Raw genomic sequence first — 21556 nt, forward strand, 5'->3', positions numbered from 1 at the left:
TTACAAAGGATTCCTTGCAGGTGCCTAAGAAGTGGGGCTGTCCCATCACAGCACAGTTATCCTGACACAGCCCCTTACAGAATAAAGGATGTTTCTCATGGCAACATGGCTCTCGCCCTTACTCCTCTGGAACAAAATTCAAGATCATGTCCTGAATGCTCACTAAGCTCCCGGCACACTCACAGGTGCAGCACAGGCCGCTCTTCTCCCCGTTCTCTAGCAGATGAAAGGCAAGGAGCAGAAAAGGCTCTGCCCTCACGGTATCTGGGAGACTCGCCTCTTTCCTGGCCTGCTTGGACTCGGCTTGCGTTTCCAGAGAAACCAGCCCAGCTGCCAGCGGTCAGCTCCGAGTCTTATCCCTGGTCCCTGGCTGCACTGCCGTGAGGGGCAGTGAATTCCTTAAGGGGCCCAGTGGGTCCTCAAACAGGGAAGGCGAAGACCCGGTTCATCAAGGCTCCACTGTTCTGAAGGCTGTGGGGGTTCACGTGAATGAACATCTGGTTCGGAGGCTGTGGATTTGAACCTTGTTTCTTTCCCGAACCATATGAATTTCCTTGGGCAAGTAGCTTACCCTCTCTCAAGATCACCATCCAAACAAGAGGAAAAATACCTACTCAATAGGGCCATCGTGAAGATTAAAGCAGAGAATCTTTGTGGTGCATTTTTTTTAAGATTAGAGCTGCCAACTGCCCGTGTAACGTATTTTGAGAATGAATTCTACTACAGAATGGCTAATCAAATTTTCAAACACAAAGTCCAAAAGATTGCAGCTCCATTGGTCTTTTCTCCCCCTTATGCCTAAACCCATTGAGACCTTCCCTGCCCCAGGGCCTTTGCACCTGAAGATGCTCTACCCGATGAGCTCTTCCCTCAGGGCTTGATGGTAGCACTGCCTCATTATTCAGAAGGCAACTCAGCAGTCACCTCACCAGGTCACCATCACTCAAAGCACCACTCGCCCTCTTTTAGTTCTCCCATGCCACTGTTGCTCTTTGATATTATCTTTGATTTTACCTTGGAAGTTGCCTGTTCTCCCTCACTGAAAATCTTCTTGGGGTTAGGGACTTTTGCTAGAACTTTTACCATAATGCCTAGAATAATACTTCAGAGATTGTAGGACTCAATAAGTTTTTGTTTCCAAATGTCTTTTCTAAAGGTTCTACCTGTAAGGGATTCTCTCATACTTCTGTCTTATATTCAACTTCATATGTTCTATTATCGGAATCAGTAGAAACTAAAAATCCTGATCAGCATTCTTCAAGGGTCACACATTACAGCTCCTGAGAAATCAGAAAACTCTAGAGAAAACAATTCCCAAGTATAATTCTGAAGATGGAGATCTCTCTGGGCCTGAGTTTCATCGTCTGCCAAATGTGGTTATGTGTTGTGTCAACTTCATGTTGAAATGAAGTCACAGATGTAAAAGTCTTCTGGGAATTTTCAAAGAGGGGCTCTCCTCTTTCTGCATTGCCCGTCTTGGGAAACGCCCCAACTCACCTCCTGAGACTGGCGCCAAGAGTCCTTCCCTATCTGCATATCCACTCCTAGTCATTTCCCTCCCAAATGCATGTGGAATTGTCACCTCCTATCATCTCCTGCCACTGTCTCACTTCAGACTCTTAGCATTTCTTGCCTGGACTTTTGAAATAAACTTGTCTTCTCTTGTTTATTTTTAAAGGTGGTAAAATGTAAATTTTAATAATTTAAATGTAAATAATGAAATTTACCATCATAGTCACTTTCAGCGTACAGTTGAGTGGCGTTAAATATACTCATGCCGTTGTGTGACCGCTGCACCAGCTGGCAAAACTGAAACAATAACCCCAATCTCTCCACGCCCCAACCCCTGGCAGCCACCATTCTACTTTCTCTCTATACGGATTTGAATATTCCAGGTACTTCAATCAGATGAACTCATACAGTATTTGTGTTTTTGTGACAGGCTTATTCATGCAAGTTACGGCATGTCTCAGAATGGCCTTTCTTTTAGAGGTGGATTAATATTCCATTACAAGTATATACCACATTTTTGATTATCCATACATCTGTCAGTAGACACTTTTGATTACTGTGACTATGATGCAATGAGTATGGTTGTAAAAATATCTCTGAGACTCTTTATGTGCTCAGAAGTAGAATTTCTGTGTCACTTGGTTATTCTATTTTTAATGCTTTGCAGAACTGTTTGAAACTATGTACCTTTTAACATTTACAAAGATCACTGGCTAGTGATGAAGATAGATTGGGCAGATCAAAATGAGGCAAGACTATTACCATATTACCAACTATTACCAACTATAGTTAAAAGGTTGTTGGCAAAAGTGGACATGCAAAAGAACTGAACCTAACCTTATCTAACGTCACAAACCCTAAATGTAAGAACTAAAACCACAAACCTCTTAGAAGACAATGTAGGAGAAAATCTTCACTGGACTTGGCAACGATTTCTTGCAAAGAGGCACCGACGTAGTACAGGGGACAAAATTCTGCCTTGGAACTTTTAAGGTTTTTTGGCTGGACCTGATAATTAAACCTGAGAGGCAAAACACACTTTTTTTCATTTTACATTTCCACCAGCATTACACAATAGATCAATTTCTTCACATCTTTACCAATACTTGGTATTTCCTGATTATGTTTCTAGTTTTTTTGATAGTGACCATCTTAATGGATGTGAGGTGGTATTTCATTTTGGTTTTGATTTGCATTTCTCTAATGATTATGTGATTTTGAGCATCTTATATATGATTATTGGCCATTCATATACCTTCTTTGTAGAACTGTTTAAGTCCTTTGTCTATTTTTAAAGTTGTGTTTCATTATTGCTGCTGTTGATTTGTAGTTCTTCATATATTTTGGATATTAACCTAATACCAGGCACATGATTCACAAATGTTTTCTCCTATTTCATAGGTCGTCTTTTCACTCTGTTGATTATGCACTTTTTTTTAAAGACTTTATTTATTTATTTGAGAGGCAGAGGTACACACAGAGACAGGGAGAGACAGAAAGGTCTTCTATCTTCTGGTTCACTCCCCAAATGGCCACAATGGCCAGAGCTGGGCTGATCTGAAGCCAGGAGCCAGGAGCTTCTCCCAAGTCTCCCACATGGGTGCAGGGGCCTAAGCACTTGGGCCACCCTCCACTACTTTCCCAGGCCATTAGCAAGGAGTCAGATCAGAAGAGGAGCATCTGGGACATAAACTAGAGCCCAAATGAGATGCCAGATTTGCAGGTGGAAGCTGAGCCAACTACCCCACAGTGCTGGCCCCTGATTGTGTACTTCGATGTACAGAATTTTGTGTTTTCTTTTCTCAGGAAGGAGTTAAGAATATGCCACTCTGGCATACTGACTATTTTGAGTTAAAGGCACTTGAAAAACAAGGAGTATAAGGAGACCATCCTGACCTTCCTTCTGTTACTTCAAAGTTGGAGATGGAATTCTCACGTGAAAGATCTCTTTGCTACACCAGCAGCAATGTATCACTTATCCCGAAGATGGGAAGTTAAGGCTGAGGGAAATCCGTTAAAATAACGCATACTTTCCTAACCACTCCTTCACCCCGACTGTGCAGCTTTGCCCAATTCCCTCTGCCTGATCACAATTTCATGATCTACCATTCTTTGTCCAATTCACTGTGCAAACATCCAACTCTAATTGCATCTTGGGTCCTTGTTTCCTTTTTGTCACAGCCCCCTTCCATGTCACACAAAACTTGTGTCAAATAAATTCCTGTGTTTTCCTCCTACTGATGTGTCTTATGCTAATTTAATTCTTAGGCCCTGCCAAAAAATACAAAAGGTAGAGGTATAATTTTGGCTTGGTACTGTTGCCTGTGCTTTAAAAAAAAAAAGAAAAAAAAAAAAGCACAAAGACTAAAAAAACCTACCACCTGGCACTGAACAGGAAGTTTGTGGGCTGGGGATTCTATGTTCCTCTTCATGCATTTCCACTCTCACCCAACGGTGATAGACATTTAGAGCCCATCTTCCCTGTCTCTTCTCTCTCGATTTCTGCATCAGAGCTGGGGGCGCACTAGCTCATTGCCTGCCGTATAATTTGTGCTCTGTGCTTTTTCCTTGAATGCGTTGAAACCTTGCTCCTAAAATCATCACTGTCAGGTTACTCTAACTAAACTCGCTCACTCCTTTTCCCTGAGGGGAACCTTTAGGATCATACCCACGACTAAGGCCCCGTGGAAGGGGCACGAAAGCAGCAGGAAACTTGGTTACCATTCCTGGGAAGGACTTAAGAACTGACGCACTGATGAGGCATGAAGACAGAAGTGAGCAGTCCAGGGTTTTGTTGTTGTTATTAGGGCACCACTCCTGAGTTCATGAGAAGCACCTGGCTCCTGCCTTCGGATCAGCGCGATGTGCCGGGCCGCAGCAGCCATTGGAGGGTGAACCAACGGCAAAAGGAAGACCTTTCTCTCTGTCTCTCTCTCTCACTGTCCACTCTGCTTGTCAAAAAAAAAAAAAAATTAAAAATAAATAAATAAAAGATTGGGTTTTAATCCTTGATGTGAGGGTACTTCAAAAAGTTTATGGAAAAATGGAATTAAAAGTTAAGCTTACTAGGGCCAGTGCTGTGGCATAGCAGGTTAAGCCACCACCTGCAATGCCAGCAAGTCCTGGTTGCTTTACTTCCAATTTGGCTCCCTGCTAGTGTGCCTGGGAAAGCAGTAGAAGATTGCCCAGGTACTTGGCCCCTTCACCCACATGGGAGACCCAGAAGAAACTCCTGGCTCCTGGCTCCTGGCTTCGAATCGACTCAGCTCCAGTCTCTGTGGCCATCTGGGGAGTGAACCAGCAGGTGGAAGATAGATTTCTTCTCTGCCTCTGCCTTTTCTTTTGAAAAAAAAGTTAACTTCTTTGGGTGCAAAAATTTTTGAAATCCATGCATCATTTTTTTCATAATATGAATTTTCCATGAGCTTTTTAAGAGAACTCTAATTCAAAAAAAATGCTACTAATGACCCACCACAAAATGCTTTTTGAATAACCTTTTTAGTAATGATGATTAACTTTAGTGTCTTTCAAATAAAAAAGCATGCACTGAACACCTGGACACTGAGCACGCGGAGATAAAAGGCCCAGTTCCTTCCCCAGCGAAGTTCATGGCTAGGGCAGTGGTGCTCAAAGTGTGGTCTTCATGCTGGAAGCTACAGCATCACCTGGGAATGTGCTAGTAGTGCACATGAACCGGAAACTCTGGGTATGGAGCTCAGCAATCTATGTGGGTGTGGTCATTATCTATTTACATTTAATCGCTTCTCGGCCTTTTGGCTAAGATCAAGTGTACTTACATTTAAGAATTTTATTGAGGCACATTAATTATATGTATTTATGGACACTGCATGATATTTCAAGACATACATTCAACGTTTAGTGATCAGAACAGGCTAACTGGCATATACATCATCTCAAACATTTATCTTTTCTCTGTGACAGGCACATTCAAATCCTCTCGAGTAGATATTTTGAAATATACAATGGAGTGTGTGAACCATGGGTCCTCCGCTGTGCTGCAGACAGTGTCAGCTGCCCCCGAAAGCCATCTGTTGCTAACTAGCCCTCCCAGTGGTTCTGATGTAGCTGAACTTGGGAATTTCTCTAGGGACTCACATGAGCGTACCTGCTTACTCAGTGTTCCATCTCATGAATGGCACACTTTGGGAACAACGATGCCAACCCAAGCCCCCCCCCACCACCTCCTCTCCCGCCAAGTTAAATGATGGAAAATGGAAGTCAGCTTGAGTTTTCCGAATGACGCAACTAAACACAGACACCCTGGGGAAGATTGGTCCTGTTCTTGCCCCAGGGCCGACAAAGAAGGCGGGGTGTGCTCCTGGCCTGTCTGCAGGGCTCCAGTTTATCACGGCAGATAAGAAGCCATGTACAAATCACTGGGAAGGGTCGGGCCGTGGGCCTGGACTCCATCCTGGCACTGCCTCACTCCGTCCCAATCTATGAGTGCGGAGTCTGTGCCAGGGCCTCTGGGGGGAGGTGTCTGAGAAAAGTCAGCCCCATGGCTCCTCAAACCACATCAGAGGGAGCCCTCTGCTTCCTCTCTCCAAACTCACTACTGGCGCCATTAAGAGAGATAGAGGGAGACATTGAGAACCGAAATCAGTGTTCAGAGAACTGTGAGAACGTTTTCTCCCTAAGTTCTAGTTGATGCTGCCAATTGACTACTCCGTCTCCCAGTTCTCTTCTTATAGAATTTCTTCATCTATTCTTTTCTATAGTTTTGCTTCCTCATTTCTTAACTTTTCAATTTCCTATCACAGAATCCCATTAACCTCATCCTGGGTGAGCTCCTATCATGTGAAAGTCTAACAGGACGAAGGGAACCTCGTGCCTGTTCCCAAGCAGCCCCTTGTTGGTGGCATTCTACATCAGCCAACCACTAGTGAAGCTGAAGTTCAAGTTGGGCATTGAACTCGGTTCACAAATGAACACAACTTGGTTCCTGTGCTGATGGAACTTGTGGTGTGCAGAAGGGACAGGCACAAGCCAACATGATTAATGGATATAATGGCGGCAAGAAGGTGTTAAGGCACAGAGACAAGAATGATTGGATGTCCTGAAGGAGCTGAGGAAGGCTGGGAGGAGAATGTGCCCTTGGAGTTGGGTCAGTCATATGACAGGTGGACTAGGGGATGTCATGTGACTGTGTTGTGTGTGGGATAGGGTCAGGTTCATTATCACTACAGAATGGTTTTCATGGTCATAGACTAGATTGGAAAAAGCAGGCTAGGGATAGCTTGTGAAGGATTTCATGTGCCACATGGCAGACTCAGGAGTTGAGACCTGATTCTGTAAAGAGTAGTAGTTCATTAGGATTTTCTTAAGCACAGCAAAGATGTGGTGAGATCCAGGCTTTGCGAAGCAGTGTGGAGGATGGATTTGAAGGAACAAAAACAGGTGAGTGTTTCAGTTGTCAATCGTGGTGTAACAAATGACCCTAAGCTGAGGTACATAAAATAGTGATGATCAGGCATTGCCACAGTCTTGTCAGTTGAGAGTCCCTTCTGTGGTCTCCCCTGAGCTCACTCACGTGGCAGCATTCAGTGGGTGGGGTAGCTGGGACCCTGGGAGGGCTGCGCCTCTTGATCTGTGTGGTCCCAAGACCTTTCTCTCTCCACGGCTGCTCACCACTCAGGGTCTAGGCCATGCCTCCTCACACAGTGGTGAGAGCATTCCAAGAAGGCAAAGGTTGAAGCTACACATCTTCTTGAGGCCTATCCTTGTATGATATCAAAGCCATGTAGAGAGGCGAACGTCAGGGGCATGGCTTATTAGGGGGAGCAGATATTTAGAAAGCAGAAGGATCAACGATGCAATAGCACATTGTATTAAGACTCATTGTATTAAGAGCTCCAGGCAAAGTGCTCTTGAAGAGCAGGTTGCAGGTGCCGTGGGTGCTGGTGGTTACTCTCTCTCTCTCTCCTATCGCCTTTACCAATCCTCCATCCCCCAGCTGCTGGGAGTGTTGGTGGATAATAGCTCACAGCTGTTCCATTTCCCTTGACCAAACAGGAGCTGACTGATTGGCACAGGGTACAAAAACCTGGCCCATTGCCTCCAGGTGGGATTGACTCACGGTACAGTCTGTGCTACAGAGCTTCCCGTTGGGACCAGACCTGAGCGTTGCTGCTTGTCCTGCTCTGGGATGCTTCCCTCTCCTGAGAGCACTGCTGACTCTGCTTCTAGGGAACCCAACCCAATAAGCAGGGAGGGGAAAATATTCAATGGGGGCTCATATTCCCAATGGGCTTTGCTCCTCTATGCTGTCTCAGCTTTTTCTCCATCGTTTTGAGCTCATGTTTGTCTCCCTCTTCTTTTTCTTCTCCTCTGTAAATTCATTTCCCTTCTCAGCTAAATATCTTTATGCCCCATGGAGTAGATTTCTTTAAGAATGCTTCGATGATTCTTGGATGATTCTTTCAGTGGTTGAATAGACTTATCTGCAAAGGATAGGGCCTTTACAGACGAGAAGCCAGCAAGCTAGGTTTAACCCTAAAAGATAATGAACCTCAATCTTATAAAGCAAGTGTTGTCCTATGACAAAGGACATGGACTGTGAGTTTGATGACCTGACACAGCAGACATCTGTTATTTTTATTCTTTGGCACTTATTCACCCTGTGGCACAGCCTGATTCCTCCCCCATAGGTCCATCCTCCCTCCCACTCTTAGCCCACATTCCACCGGTGGGCCCACATTTCTGATTCAGAAGACAGCATGTCAATGAGGTACAAACTAATCAGAAGAGGGTGTTACCTGGAGTCAATGCTTAGTGATAGACAGATGCAGACCTCAAGTCAATCAGAGACAATTGCACTCATCCGAGGACTCTGCTGAAGTTCTCCTCCTTGTAGTATGGCTCAAGCCATCATTGGCTGGTGGTGAGGAGAGACTGCAAAGAAAGAAGTCAACACAGTGGGAACAGAGCTAAGCAATAGATAAGCAGAATCCTGACGTCATCCTATGTGCCCCACAAGTAGCTGCACCTGATTCCCCAACTCAGCAGCTGCACCACTGTCGCTCCCCCTCTTCGTGGAGGAACGACACTAAACCCTGCCTAGGCTTCATATCCGAGTCACGGCACCATTATGTCGCTCCCCCTCTTCGTGGAGGAACGACACAGGACCCTGCGTTGTTCTTTCGTCTGCTCGGCCCTCCCCGGGTTTGCTGCTGGTTCTTCCCGGGTTGGCTACCATCCCTTCCACCTCCGTGGAAGGGCGGTTCCCCCTGCCACTTTCCCCACTTCCGCGGGGGAGCGGCACACCGCCGGCCAGCTCTCTCGGGGGCTGCACAGGTGTTCCTTCAGATAGATGTTCCTGGTGCATGTTGTCTCTCTCCTCCTTTATAGTCCTCTTCCACCAATCCCAACTCTGCTACCCACACGCCGAGTACGCTGCTCTCCTCTAATCAGGAGCAGGTCCTGCTGCTTATTGGTTGAACTGGAGGCAGCTGTGTAGAAGCTGTTTCCTCCTCTCCCAGCGCCATATTGTGGGAGAGCAGATGCATAGAATAAGTCTTAATTCCAGTAACAGTCTAGTCCGAGTTGCTCCCCACACACCACCTAAGAAATGCCTTTTTAGTCACTTTTTGCTTAAGCTGGTTGGAGTTGAGTCTTGCCGCTTACACCAAGACACCCAACTAAAACGCGTGCAGTTCTTTTTTTAAATGAAGCACTTAATTGACTATACTCAGACATCTGCTTTCTGTTTGTCAAACAAATGCAGTGGGCAGGAAAAGGACTTTGAGCAGGCCTGCAGCTTCTTAATTACAAACTCTGTAAATAAAGTCGGGGTTGTGTTGGCTGAAAAGAAAGAATATCGATTGGTTGGTAGGAGAGTAAGACGTGTGAACTTCGCCAATCCTGCCCCAAGTCATCCTGAGACGCCCCGCCAGGGTCCACTTCATTTTGTCGCTTTGCCACTGCATTCCTAAGTGCTTCTATAACTACGCTCTACTTGCAACCTCATTTCAGTGGAGTCTTTGGCCATTTTGCTTTCCTTTCCTCCCCTTTTATCTCTCTTTCAAGGGACCTCGCTACAAATTTGCAGCATCCCCATAAAAAAAGATCAAAGCGCCTTGCAAATTTAAAACTCCTCATTTCCATGTTACTGACTTTGTTCCCATAATTCAACCTCAAAGTGCTCCTAGTCCTTACCACAATACAGCCATGCCCACGAATACACACACACACACACACACCCCTTCACCAGTAATTTTTTAAATGCCTATACAGTTGACTATTAAGTCAAATATAGTAACATCCTCAGCTTTCAGAGGAAACTTGCAAGACAGATAGTCCTACGTCCACCTTGCAGGTGAGAATTTTTTTTCTTTTTTTAAACTTTTATTTAATGAATATAAATTTCCAAAGTACAGCATATAGATTACAATGGCTTCCCCCCCAATAACTTCCCTCCCACTCGCACCCCTCCCATCTCCCGCTCCCTCTCCCATTCCATTTGCATCAAGATTCATTTTCAATTATCTTTATATACAGAAATCAATTTAGTATATATTAAGTAAAGATTTCAACAGTTTGCACCCACACAGAAACATAAAGTGTAAAATACTATTTGAGTACTAGTTATAGCATTAATTCACATTGAACAACACATTAAGGACAGAGATCCTACATGAGGAGTAAGTGCACAGTGACTCCTGTTGTTGACTTAACAAATTGACACTTGTGCCATAGTTGCTTGTGCCATACTAACGGGCCTCCAGAACCCTAGAATGAAATCCATACACATCTAGTCTTTATAAGTCACATGGTCTTGGGTGTTCCATTAGATCAGCAACTAAGGGACAAAGACAATATGCCGTGTACTTTCCATCACCCTCCAGGCAAATGGCAGGCTTTTTGCAGCCGTGCTGGGGAAGACGGGAATTTTTGCATCACCAACCCGCCTTCCTCCCGCACTCACACTGATGCTGAGGGTCTTGGATGTTTCTCCAGGAAGCTGCACATTCATTTGGTAATTGAGAACAAAAACTACTGAGCACCTCTGAGCAGGGTTCCCAGTGGGGTTCTAAACGCTGAGAGTAACCGTGAATAAGAGAACTTCCCTGATCCTCAGAGATAGCTTAGATCCAGTGGAGAGACAGACAGTAAACCAGCAACACATCGTGTATATCACACCCGGGACTGACAGTTCTGAGAAAGGACAAGCAGGTCAGGGCATCAGAGAGCAGTGGGTGCTGTTGTATTTATCGTTTAAAAATAATAAAAACATATTCACTTAACTTATCTGAAAGGAAGAGAGACAAAGATCATCTTCCACCTGCTGCTTCACTCTTCAAATGCCTGCAGCAGCCGGGGCTGGGCCAGGCTGAGGCTGGGGGTCAGGAACCAGCTCTCACGCATGCGTGGCAAGGACACGCAAAGTGCGCATTAGCAGGAAGCTGGACTCAGCAGCAGAGCTGGGACTCGAACCCGGGACTTGATATGGACTTGGGCATCCCGAGCAGCATCTTAAGCACTGTGCCAAACGCCAGTCACAGGGCGTATTGTCAGTGATGTGCTCAAGAAAGGCCTCTCTGAAGGAGGGTATTTGATCAGGGACCCACGGGGTCCCTGAGGAGGAGGAGGAGGGGTGTTCCGTGCAGACGCCTCTCCCCACTGGGGAGTATCACCAGCTGGGCCTCCCTACCTGCTGACCCCTCCCCTAGACTGCCTCCATGAATACCAAAAGCCCTGCAGAAGAAGAACAGAGACGCCGGGGGTGAGCGTGGCCGGACGGAGGGGAGACAAGATACTGAGCATGGATAGGGCTGCTTTCTTACCCATGCCAGCCCCTAAACCTACGTGATCACCGGAATTAGAGCAGGAATAGAGCAAGGACGTTAAGGAACTGGGGAAATCGGAATAAAGTCTATAGCCTGGCGTAGTAATTACCAATGTTAGTCTCTTAGTTTTAATAAATGTGCTATGCTTATAAAAATATTCCCTTTAGGCAAAGCTGAGTGATGGGCTTGTGGGAGTTCCGACTATGTCACTCTTCTATAAATCTAAAATTATTTCAAGGTAAAGCATTTTTAAATGGCAAAACATTAGAACCCCCTTTTCTAGCATAAATATTACTGATATTTTATTACTGAAACTATGGAATATTAGAGACATTAATCAAGACATAAATAAATGGAGAAATACATCATGTTTATTGGTTGATAGATTTGGTATTTTAGAAATGTCAGTTTTCTCAGTGGTCTATAGATTTGATGTAATCCCTCCCAAATCCCAGCAAGGTTTGTATATGTGTAGGAATTGTTGTCCATTTCATATGGAAATGCAAAGTACCATGCTAGCCAGAAGTAGTCTTGAAGAGCTAGCTGTGAGATCTTAGCATAATGCCATCCTAGCTAACACAGTGGTGATCCAAGGACAGACACAGAGACTGGAAAACGACAGACGTTCCAGAAACGGACCGTATGAAATCACGAGCTTTATGTATTTACTTTCAAATATTTATTTCCTTGAAAAGCAGAGTGAGAGACACAAAAATTGAGATCTTCTATCCATTGGTTCACTCCCCCCACGGCCACAACAGCCTGGTCTGGGCCAGGCCGAAGCCAGGAGCCCCTAAACCTACGTAATCACCTGATCACGTACTCCATCTGGCTTTTCCACCTGGGTGGCAGGGGCCCAAATACTTGGATCATCATCTGCCTTCTTCCCAGGCACTTTATCAGGAAGCTGGATGGAAGTATAGCAGCTGGGACTCGAACCAGCTCTCCAATATGGGATGTGTTATCCCACATTGGATGGCATCTTAACCTGCTGTGTCTCAATGTTTGCCCAGTCACTAGATTTATGACAAAGGTACAACAGAGTGCAAGAAAAAGAATGACCTTCATACGTACCCTGAATCAACCGGATATCAACATAGGAAAAGTGAATTACGACTTCTATGCTATATAATACTCAAAAATCAATTCCATATGTACTTTATGCAAACAGAGCTTCTAAAAGAAAACAAGAACATCTTCATGACCTTAGCACAGGCAATTATTTATCAAACAAGATGCACAAACAATGAAGGAAATAAGCAATAAATAGAACTGTATGAGAACTAAGAACTTCCTGTGTTAAAAGATTATGAGAATGAAAAAATGTGGGAGAAGTTTGTGTTTCATATATCTGACAAAAACTGGTATCTAGGCTCCATGCCTACTAAAAGTCAGACAATTCAGCAGATACTTCTGATACACAAAGCAATATGGACAAGTCTCACAAACATGGTGAGGTCGTGAAGCCAGACACAAAAGAGTTCATGCAAGTACTGCATGATTCCAGTTACACAGAGTTCAAAAGCTGGCAAAACTATTCTATGCTAAACTGGTTGCCTTTAAGGTGGAGATGGTTAGTAATAGCAGAGAGGCGAGAGAATGTTTCTGGGGTCCTGGTAATATTTTGCTTCCTGATTTGGGAGTTACATAAAGGGATATGTTCCTTTATGATTTGTACACTTTTTTTTAAAAGATTATTTATTTATTTGAGAGGTAGAGTTACAGACAGAGAGAGGGAAAGGCAGAGAGAAAGGTCTTCCATCTGCTGGTTCACTCCCCAAGTGGCCACATTAGCCGGAGCTGAGCCGATCTGAAGCCAGGAGTCAGGAGCCTCCTCCAGGTCTCCAACATGGGTGCAGGGGCTCAAAGACTTGGGCAATCTTCTACTGCTTTCCCAGGCCATAGCAGAGAGCTGGATCGGAAGCGGAGCAGCCAAGACTGAAACCGTTGCCCACATGGGATGCCAGTGCTGCAGGCAGATGCTTAGCCCACTACACCAGAGCATCAGCCCCTGTAGACACACACACACATGCACACACACCACACACCCCTATATTCTGTACTTTAGTTAAAATTTATGAAAATGCTATATGGCTTAGTTGGAGAGAAAAGTCTGGACTGGGATTGTGTTCTCTGATGAACTGTTGAACTCACTCTCGTACTATGTATTGCTATGTAACAATGATTCCATAGCTTAAAACTGCACACACTCATGATCTCACAGGATGTCTGTGGGCCAGGAGTCAAGGGGGAAGATCAGCTGAGTTCTGCTCAGGATCGTTTGTGAGGTTGCCCTCAACTCTTGACTGGGGCTACAGTCATCCGAAAGCTTATCTGGGGCTGGAGAATCCATGTCCTAGCTCATTTGCATTGTTGGCTGGCCTCAGCCCCGTTCTGTGTCGCTGGCTCTTCATAGCGCGCCCCTCTCTTGAAGGCTGTCCGGATGTCCCCAAGACATGACAACTGGCTTCCCCCAGGGTGAGGGAACCAAGCGGGAAAGAGAGCCTAAGAAGAAAGCCGCAGTGTGTGTTTAATAAGCTAACTGAAACAGCAACATGCCAGCTCTGTGCCGTAGACTGTGCAGATCCACAGAGTGCGGTGAAAGGAACTATCCAAGGTCATGGACACAGGTGGGGGTCACTGGGCCCGTCTTGGTGATCGGCTCCCACACCCCTCATCCACACCACTGCTCACTAGAATATCTGTAGGCCTCCAAGATTTTCAAGCTCCCTATCGTCCCTATATAGTTCATTAACATGAATGTGTGCAAACATCTCCAGGGGCTCTCAAACTGGGGCTCCCACTGGAAGAGCTTGCTGGTGGAGGCGAGGAGAACCCTGGGGAGGGGGACAGCTTCTGTCACTGTTGTCCCACCGCAGTGTTTATAATCTGAAGAGGGCTTTTTCCAGCAGAAAATCCGGCAGGACTTCCCACCTTGACCATCGTGATGTAACCTGATCATTGACGTCTAAAACACCCTCAGTAGAAACCCACGGCTTTAGTAAGAGGGAGAGTTGTGGGTCCAGTGCAGACTTGCTGTCAGGACAGTAGAGCAGTAGTTCCATCCTTGGCTGCTTGTGACAACGTCTTGGGGTGCTGTTAAGAGCACTGATTCCCAGGTCCCGCGATCCAGACACGGGATCCCAGGATCTGCATCTGGGAGAACACTTCCCAGGAGGTCCCGAGAGTTGGCCAAGCATCTGAGAGCTGCTCCTGCAGTGGTATTTGGAAATCTCTGATAGACGCCTTCCGGAGGGTGGCTTGCGGTTCACAAAGAGCCTATTTTCCTGTCCTTCTCCATCTACTCAATGTGCTGAGTGAGATTAGTGCCTCTCGGCCTCTCTGAATGCCTTCTTGTTCCTCTGCCTGCACTTCGGTTCCCAGCACGTCAGCCTTGAAGGTGGAGTGGGCTGTCAGCACCAGGGGCTTGAGACCGGAGCCACAGACTCCCGTTATCACCTCAGCTCCAGACTCCATTGCCTGAATCAAGGCTAAGAGGGGCCCGGTGGCCCACGGTTAAGAGGACACGTGGCCAAGTCTCGACGCAGCCAGGTGCTGCTGACTGTTTGCAACGGGAATGCGCAAAGCCTTGGGGAGCTGCCTCTTAATGCGTGTGAGATCACAGCTTGTGGACGGGACATTGTTAGCTCGCCTGCTGGGAAATACACAAGCCACGTGAAAGTTCCTTCGGCAGAATTGAGTAACAAGCATTGTTTCTTCGTTCACGCACTTGCAGATATTTCTTGAGCGTCTCTGCTCTTCTAGCATTCTCTGACTCCATGGCAGTCACACTGCCCGCTCTGTGTTCTTAGGACAAACCAGCTCCCTCCTGCCTTGCGAAATCTGTTCTAGCTGCACCCTCAGCCTGGCACATTCTTGCCCAGGTATCTGCTAATCTAATTCCCTTGCTTCTTTTAAGTCTTTGCTTCCACCCCATCTTCCCCACGAGGTTTCACCTGACTCTCCTAGCTCACCCTGCAACCAACTTCCCTTCCTTCCCCTGCTCTACGGTGTCTTTTTCCCATCGCAGTTTCTATCTTTTAACATGTCACATAACTTGCTATGTTTGTCATTGGTTGTTTCCATTCCCATTCTTGAATGCAAGTTTTATTAGGGCAGGAATCGTTGTTCATCCTGTGTCCGAAGTACCTAGCATGACGTCTTGCATATAACCAATGCTCGATAAATGTGTGTTGAACGGTAACTTGGGTGCTGGACTAGTGGTAAGCAATAGAGAGATGGCCACTCCATCACAGAGCCTATGGTCTATTAGAGGAGTCCACTAATAAATAATTACAGAAATGTTTATGGATAATTGTGAAAGAGAAGAAGGAAATATATGGAGTTCTGTAAGAGTGTTTGAGGGGTTCAACCTCGTTCGTGATAAGAGGTGGTCAGCTGAGAGCAAAATTGAGTCTGAGACAGGAGGTTGCATGGAGTGATCCAGCTGAAGGAAGCAGGAAAGCAGAGGAAAGACCCTTCCACATTTCACAGTTTTCAGAAGCCTTGCTTATAACAACAGAGTGCGTCCACAATCTCGCCTGGAGGTGCCTTTCCTTCCTCTCGAAGTAGCTATTCAAAATAAATTTCTAGAGGCCGGCGCTGTGGTGTAGTGGGTAAAGCTGCAGCCTGTAGTGCTTGCATTCCATGTGGGTGCTGGTTTGAATCCCAGGTGCTCCTCTTCCAATCCAGCTCTCCGCTATGACCCGGGAAAGCAGTGGAGGATGGCCCAAGTGCTTGGGCCCTGCACCCACATGGGAGACCCAGAAGAAGCTCCTTGTTTTGTTGCGGCTATTTGGGGAGCGAACCAGCAGATGGAAGACCTCTCTGTGTAACTCTGCATTTCAAATACATAAATAAATCTTTAAAAAATTCTAAAATTTGGTAAACAGTTTACTCCATCTCTTGTGTCAACATATGAACATTAACTTGAGAAAATTTCTCCCGCTGTAGATGGATAGTCTTTGATAGAAGCCAATAGTGCTGTTTTAGGCGTGCTGGTGCAGAGAAGTCAGACGGGGAAGAGAAAGGACAGACTGCACAGTGCTTACTCCACAAGTTGATCAAAAGCAACCCTGTGAATAAATGAAGTGGAAGTCCTGCAGCTGGACCCAACTCTCTGCTCCATTCAGTAAACATCTTTTGAGGAGCTTTGGCCAAACTACATCATGTCCAGGGCGTCTAAACCATGTATTTGAACCATCCATCCAAGATACAAGAGAATGCTTTGCCTTTGGTGCTTGCTGAACCCCTGTAGGACTTAACTGCCCAGTCTTTATACTGGTAAACAGATGCCTTTGTGTTGGCCATTATCGACCATGTAGAACTTGCAGACAGATCCACCCCGCGTCTGTGCCTCTTCCTGACATATGAGCTCACCCTTCAAATGAGAGAGGTGACTGAACAGACGGACAACTTCAACCTGAGCTGAAGCCAGCTTTCGCTGTTCAAGGCAGTGAATTGCAAAGGGGCAGACCAGTGAGCAGAACGGCACTGGTACTCGTGGGGGTCTCAGACTGGTGCTCCAAGCTCAAGTCGATTGACCCTGCAAAGATCAGCATGTTTGTTCTGGATGGGGCTGAGGTGATGCTAGGTACACAGGGCTACCAATATCAGAGCCCTCACGTCAGGAGGATACAGCTGCCCAGGAACTGCCAGGCCTGGCTTTTCTCTGCCATCTTCCTAGACGCTGTGTGGAAATTTGCTCACAACTGACCCCAGACCCAAGTGTTACCAAACCGAAGCTGAAGGAGGAGGCGTGGACACCATCAGACCGCATCATGTCCTGGGCAGCCTCTGCAGGGCCCCTGCCATTACTCAAGCTGTGCTCTCCTGCCATCCCTGCCACACAGCCAGTCGGATGGCAGCAGAACTGTCAGAAGAAGGTGGCTCTGTGAGTGGTGAAAGGATGGTGGGGTGGATGGCTGCAGTGGCTGCGTGCCTCCAAGCAGGCAAGGAAAAGTCCTGGTGACCCCCCAACGCGGGTGCCCACAGTACTGGTGCTGAACACGTATCTGTTGTCATCAGCTTTGATGAGGAGCTCCCAGGGACAGCAGCAAGAACCTTGGCAAGGACCCCAACCTCATCAGAGTGGGCGCACTGACCGCCTCGGCAAGGATCCCGACCTCATCAGAGTGGGCGCGCTGGCCGCCTCGGCAAGGGCCCCGACCTCTTCAGAGTGGGCACGCTGGCCACCTTGGCAGTGGGCCTGGCAGTGAACACAGCGGTCAGCACGAACAGCATGGCTATCCTGACAGACTGCAGGGACACTTTATTTATTTAGTTTTTAAGATTTATTTATTTGAAAGTCAGAGTTACACAGAGAAGGAGACACACATACACACACACACACACACAGGTCTTCCATCCGCTGGTTCACTCCCTAGTTGGCTGTAATGGCTGCAGCTGCGCCGATCTGAAGCCAGGAGCCAGGAGCTCTGGGTTCCCCACGCAGGTGCAGGGGCCCCAAGCACTTGGGCCGTCTTCCACTGCTTTCCCAGGCCATAGCAGAGAGCTGGATTGGAAGTGGAGCAGCCGGGACTTGAACTGGCGCCCATATGGGATGCCAGCACCGCAGGTGGCAGCTTTACCCGCTATACCACAGCACCAGTCCCGGGACATTTTAATAAGAAGATAGATTAGATGTGGGTGATTTGGGTAAGATTGGGGAAATGACCTGCAGAGAAGCTCCACCAGTCTGTGGTGCCTGCCCTTACACTGCCCCCACACAGGAGTCTGGTGTTTTAATACCACAGACCCAGAAACCACCACATGGACGAAGGCATGAGTAGAAAGAAACTAAAGAAACTACCTGCCTCATTTCAAATCATGGTTGGCCTTGACAAAAGGTTGTACAAATGATGGAGGATATTAGAAAAAAAATTTCCTTATACACTTCGGAAGATTGGCAATTCTATTTGTGTTTTGTTTGTTTGTTTGTTTGTTTTGGCTAGCATTTCCCCCTCATTACACTAATCTAGATGCTGTGGCTAACTGGTTGCCTAGGATCTGCTGGGCAGCCCCTGCTTGTTCTCTGACTTGGAGGGTACAGGCCTGTATGGGAGTGACAGAATAGAGGGGAACAAGGGTGGTTACAGGGGGAGGCCCCAAATAGGGTAAGTCTGTAGGTCTAGCCATCAGGTTAGAAGGGGACACCAGTGATGTAAAAATATATGGAGTTTGGTGAGCTTTAGTCTCAGGGATTCTTTTACTGAACCCAGGCACTCTGATATAGGATGTAGGCAACCCAAGTGGCAACTTAGCCACTCTTCCAAATGCCTGCTCCCCCATCTCTTATTGAACATGAAGGTTATTCCAGAGAAATTGCCATTGGTTTCCAGAAGGTAAGGATTTCTGGGATTCGAGAAAGCTTCATGAAGGAGTGGAATTTGTTCATGAGAGAAAAGTGGGATTTCAAGGGAAGTGAATATGAAGACAAGCAATTTTCTCTAGGAGAAACAAAATACTCTGTAGGAAGAGCGAGGAGATCAGCCTGGACTTGTGGGCAAAGAAAAGTCTCATCAGGTAGAAGGCAAAGGTTTGACTGTTGGAACAGTGTCTTAATCCAATTGTGTTTCTAGAACAAAATATACAAGGCTAGTTAATTTATAAAGAACAGGAATTTATTTCTCACGGCTCTGGAGGCTTGGGAAGTCCAAGATGAAGGCACCAGCAAGGCTTGTGTCTGGTAAGGGCCTCTTTCTGTTTCTAAGGGGGTGCTGTGTTGATTCATTCTATGGCAGGGAGGAGTGCTATGTCTTTAGATAGCAGAAGAAGAGAGCACACCCATCAACCTAGGGTCTAATCCCATTCATGGCGGCTCTGCCCTTACAATAACTACCCCCACAAAGGCCATGCCTCTTAATCCTGTCACATTAGGGATTAAGTTTTAACATCAATTTTGGAGGAGACACCATCATTCAAACTGTAGAAAATGGCCCTTGGATTGAGTAGTAAATTGTCATGGATTCTGGAATCACAGAAAGGAAGTGATGGACTTGTTTTTTGGGAGAACTGGTCTAGCAGAGATATACAGGATGTCTGGCAGGTAGAAAGTGCTGGCAGCTGAGAAATCAGATTATTGCATCAGTCCCATGATCCAGCAGGTGCTAGCATGTCAGTGGCTTTGAGGACATAGAAGGAGTGGAAAGAGGAACTGAGAAACAAGAGTAGGTTTTGACACCTTCTTGTTCCAAAAATGGATTTGTGGTTCTTCATTGAAACCTAGACTCATAATACAGAATAATTCTGGGAGAAAACTCACAAGGGAAGTTTAGAAAGAATAGATGGTATTGAGGTGGAGTCTCATACTTCACCCAACCCCAGCTGTTGCAGCCATTTGGGGAGTGAACCAGTGGATGGAAAACTTCTCTCTCTCTCTCTGTCTCTCTCTCTCTCTCTGTAACTCTCCCTTTCAAATAAATAAAACTTAATCTTTTTTTTTTTTTTTTTAAAGAATCACCTTCAAGTGCCAGCCACCAGTCTGGTTCTTTCTTGGTCATAGCCAGTGACTTCCAAGCCAATGCAGTGTGTGTGCTCTGCTGAGGAGGGTTGTGGGAGATTGGAGTGAGTAGCTAGACAACAATACGTCTGGCAATCTGCTTGATGCTTTAAGTGAGAAGATGTCTGGGTCTCCAAATATAAAGCTAGAACTTAAAACAGTTTAACAGTTAAAACATTTTTTGGATTATCTAAGCATTACACGGCCTTTATAAAAAATTTGGAAAATACAAAAAAAATTTCAGAAGAAAATTGAAATCAGATATAAGTTTTATTTATTTATTTTTTTTGACAGGCAGAGTGGATAGTGAGAGAGAGAAACAGAGAGAAAGGTCTTCCTTTGCCGTTGGTTCACCCTCCAATGGCTGCCGCGGCCAGCGCGCTGCGGCCGGCACACCGCGCTGATCCGATGGCAGGAGCCAGGTGCTTCTCCTGGTCTCCCATGGGGTGCAGGGCCCAAGCACTTGGGCCATCCTCCACTGCACTCCCTGGCCACAGCAGAGAGCTGGCCTGGAAGAGGGGCAACCAGGACAGAATCCGGTGCCCCGACTGGGACTAGAACCCGGTGTGCCAGCACCGCAAGGCGGAGGATTAGCCTCCTGAGCCACGGTGCTGGTCATAAGTCGTATTTTTAAAACCTCCTTGTTTAAAAAATTTTAGACATGTGAAAACACAAATTTTTCATAGGAAACCTGAGTGTATTTGCCTTTCAACTTAAAAAGTCATCAGAATCGCAGGTGAGTGCCGTGTATTGCGTCTTAATCGTCTCCTGCTCTCCCCAGAAGTAGCAGTATCCAGAATTTGTTGCTGATAAAAATTCTCTACATGCTCTTCTGTTTAATCCTCAGGACATACTCATAAAACTATATTTTTGTGCATTTTTTCAAATTTTATATAAATGACATCGTAGTGTGCTAACCTTTGGTGACTTATTTTTATTCTCTGACATTAAGTTTTTAAGAGTTTTCCAGGCTGACACCAATAGCCCTTATTCATTCATTCACAGAACCAGTTCTCAACCCTTAATTGGCCCACCCTGTACGGAAGGACCTTGCTAACACGCAGATTTGGATGTGGTATCCCTGGAGGTCTCTGGTGGAGCCAGTGCTACTGTGTGGAATCACATCTCGGGGAGAAAGGTTGAATAGTGTCCTTTTGAAAGCACTTGGCACAATGGATGGATCTCTTCCCTGTGGGTGGACTTTGAGCTGGTTTGTAGTTTGTTTTTAACATTATGTAATGTCATAAATGACACCACAAGGATTCTTTTGCATGTCTTTTGGCACATCTATGCCAAGAGACATTCTCTAAGGTGTGATAAAAGAAAATTCTGAGATTTCTCAAATTCAATATCAAGAGTTGGAAGAGAGATAAAGGAAGTTAATCAGTTAACAATGGGGGGGGTGCTGAACCAACAAAGATGACTCCACATTCTGACTGTACATTGAAACGTTGACTTGTACCCCAGGAGTCTGGACCAGGGACCACCAGGTACTGGAGCATCCTGCTTACAACTCCAATCCAGAAGCAGGAAGTCCTTCTCCTTATGGAGAGTCCTCTGGTCCCAAAGCCTCCCCCTCTTCCTGTTATCCCACCTCTCTTACCCTGAGCCAACCTTAAGTTGATGGTCAACAATTTCTATTTCTCTTCTCCAAATGTTCATTATGAAAATGCTCTTGGCTCTTGGTAGAGGGGACATTTCTTCAGCTGCTATCCAAGTCCTGCTGCTGGTAGCTGTG

The 21556-nt window shown here is 46.1% G+C and overlaps 1 pseudogene; it reads left to right on the forward strand.

The window, feature by feature from the left end:
• Window positions 1-5269: 5269 nt before the first annotated feature.
• On the forward strand, window positions 5270-5391 carry LOC127490375 (U2 spliceosomal RNA; annotated as a pseudogene).
• The last annotated feature ends 16165 nt before the right edge of the window (window positions 5392-21556 follow it).

The sequence above is a fragment of the Oryctolagus cuniculus genome, chromosome 2 (assembly GCF_964237555.1).
Source record: "Oryctolagus cuniculus chromosome 2, mOryCun1.1, whole genome shotgun sequence".
NCBI lineage: Eukaryota > Metazoa > Chordata > Mammalia > Lagomorpha > Leporidae > Oryctolagus > Oryctolagus cuniculus.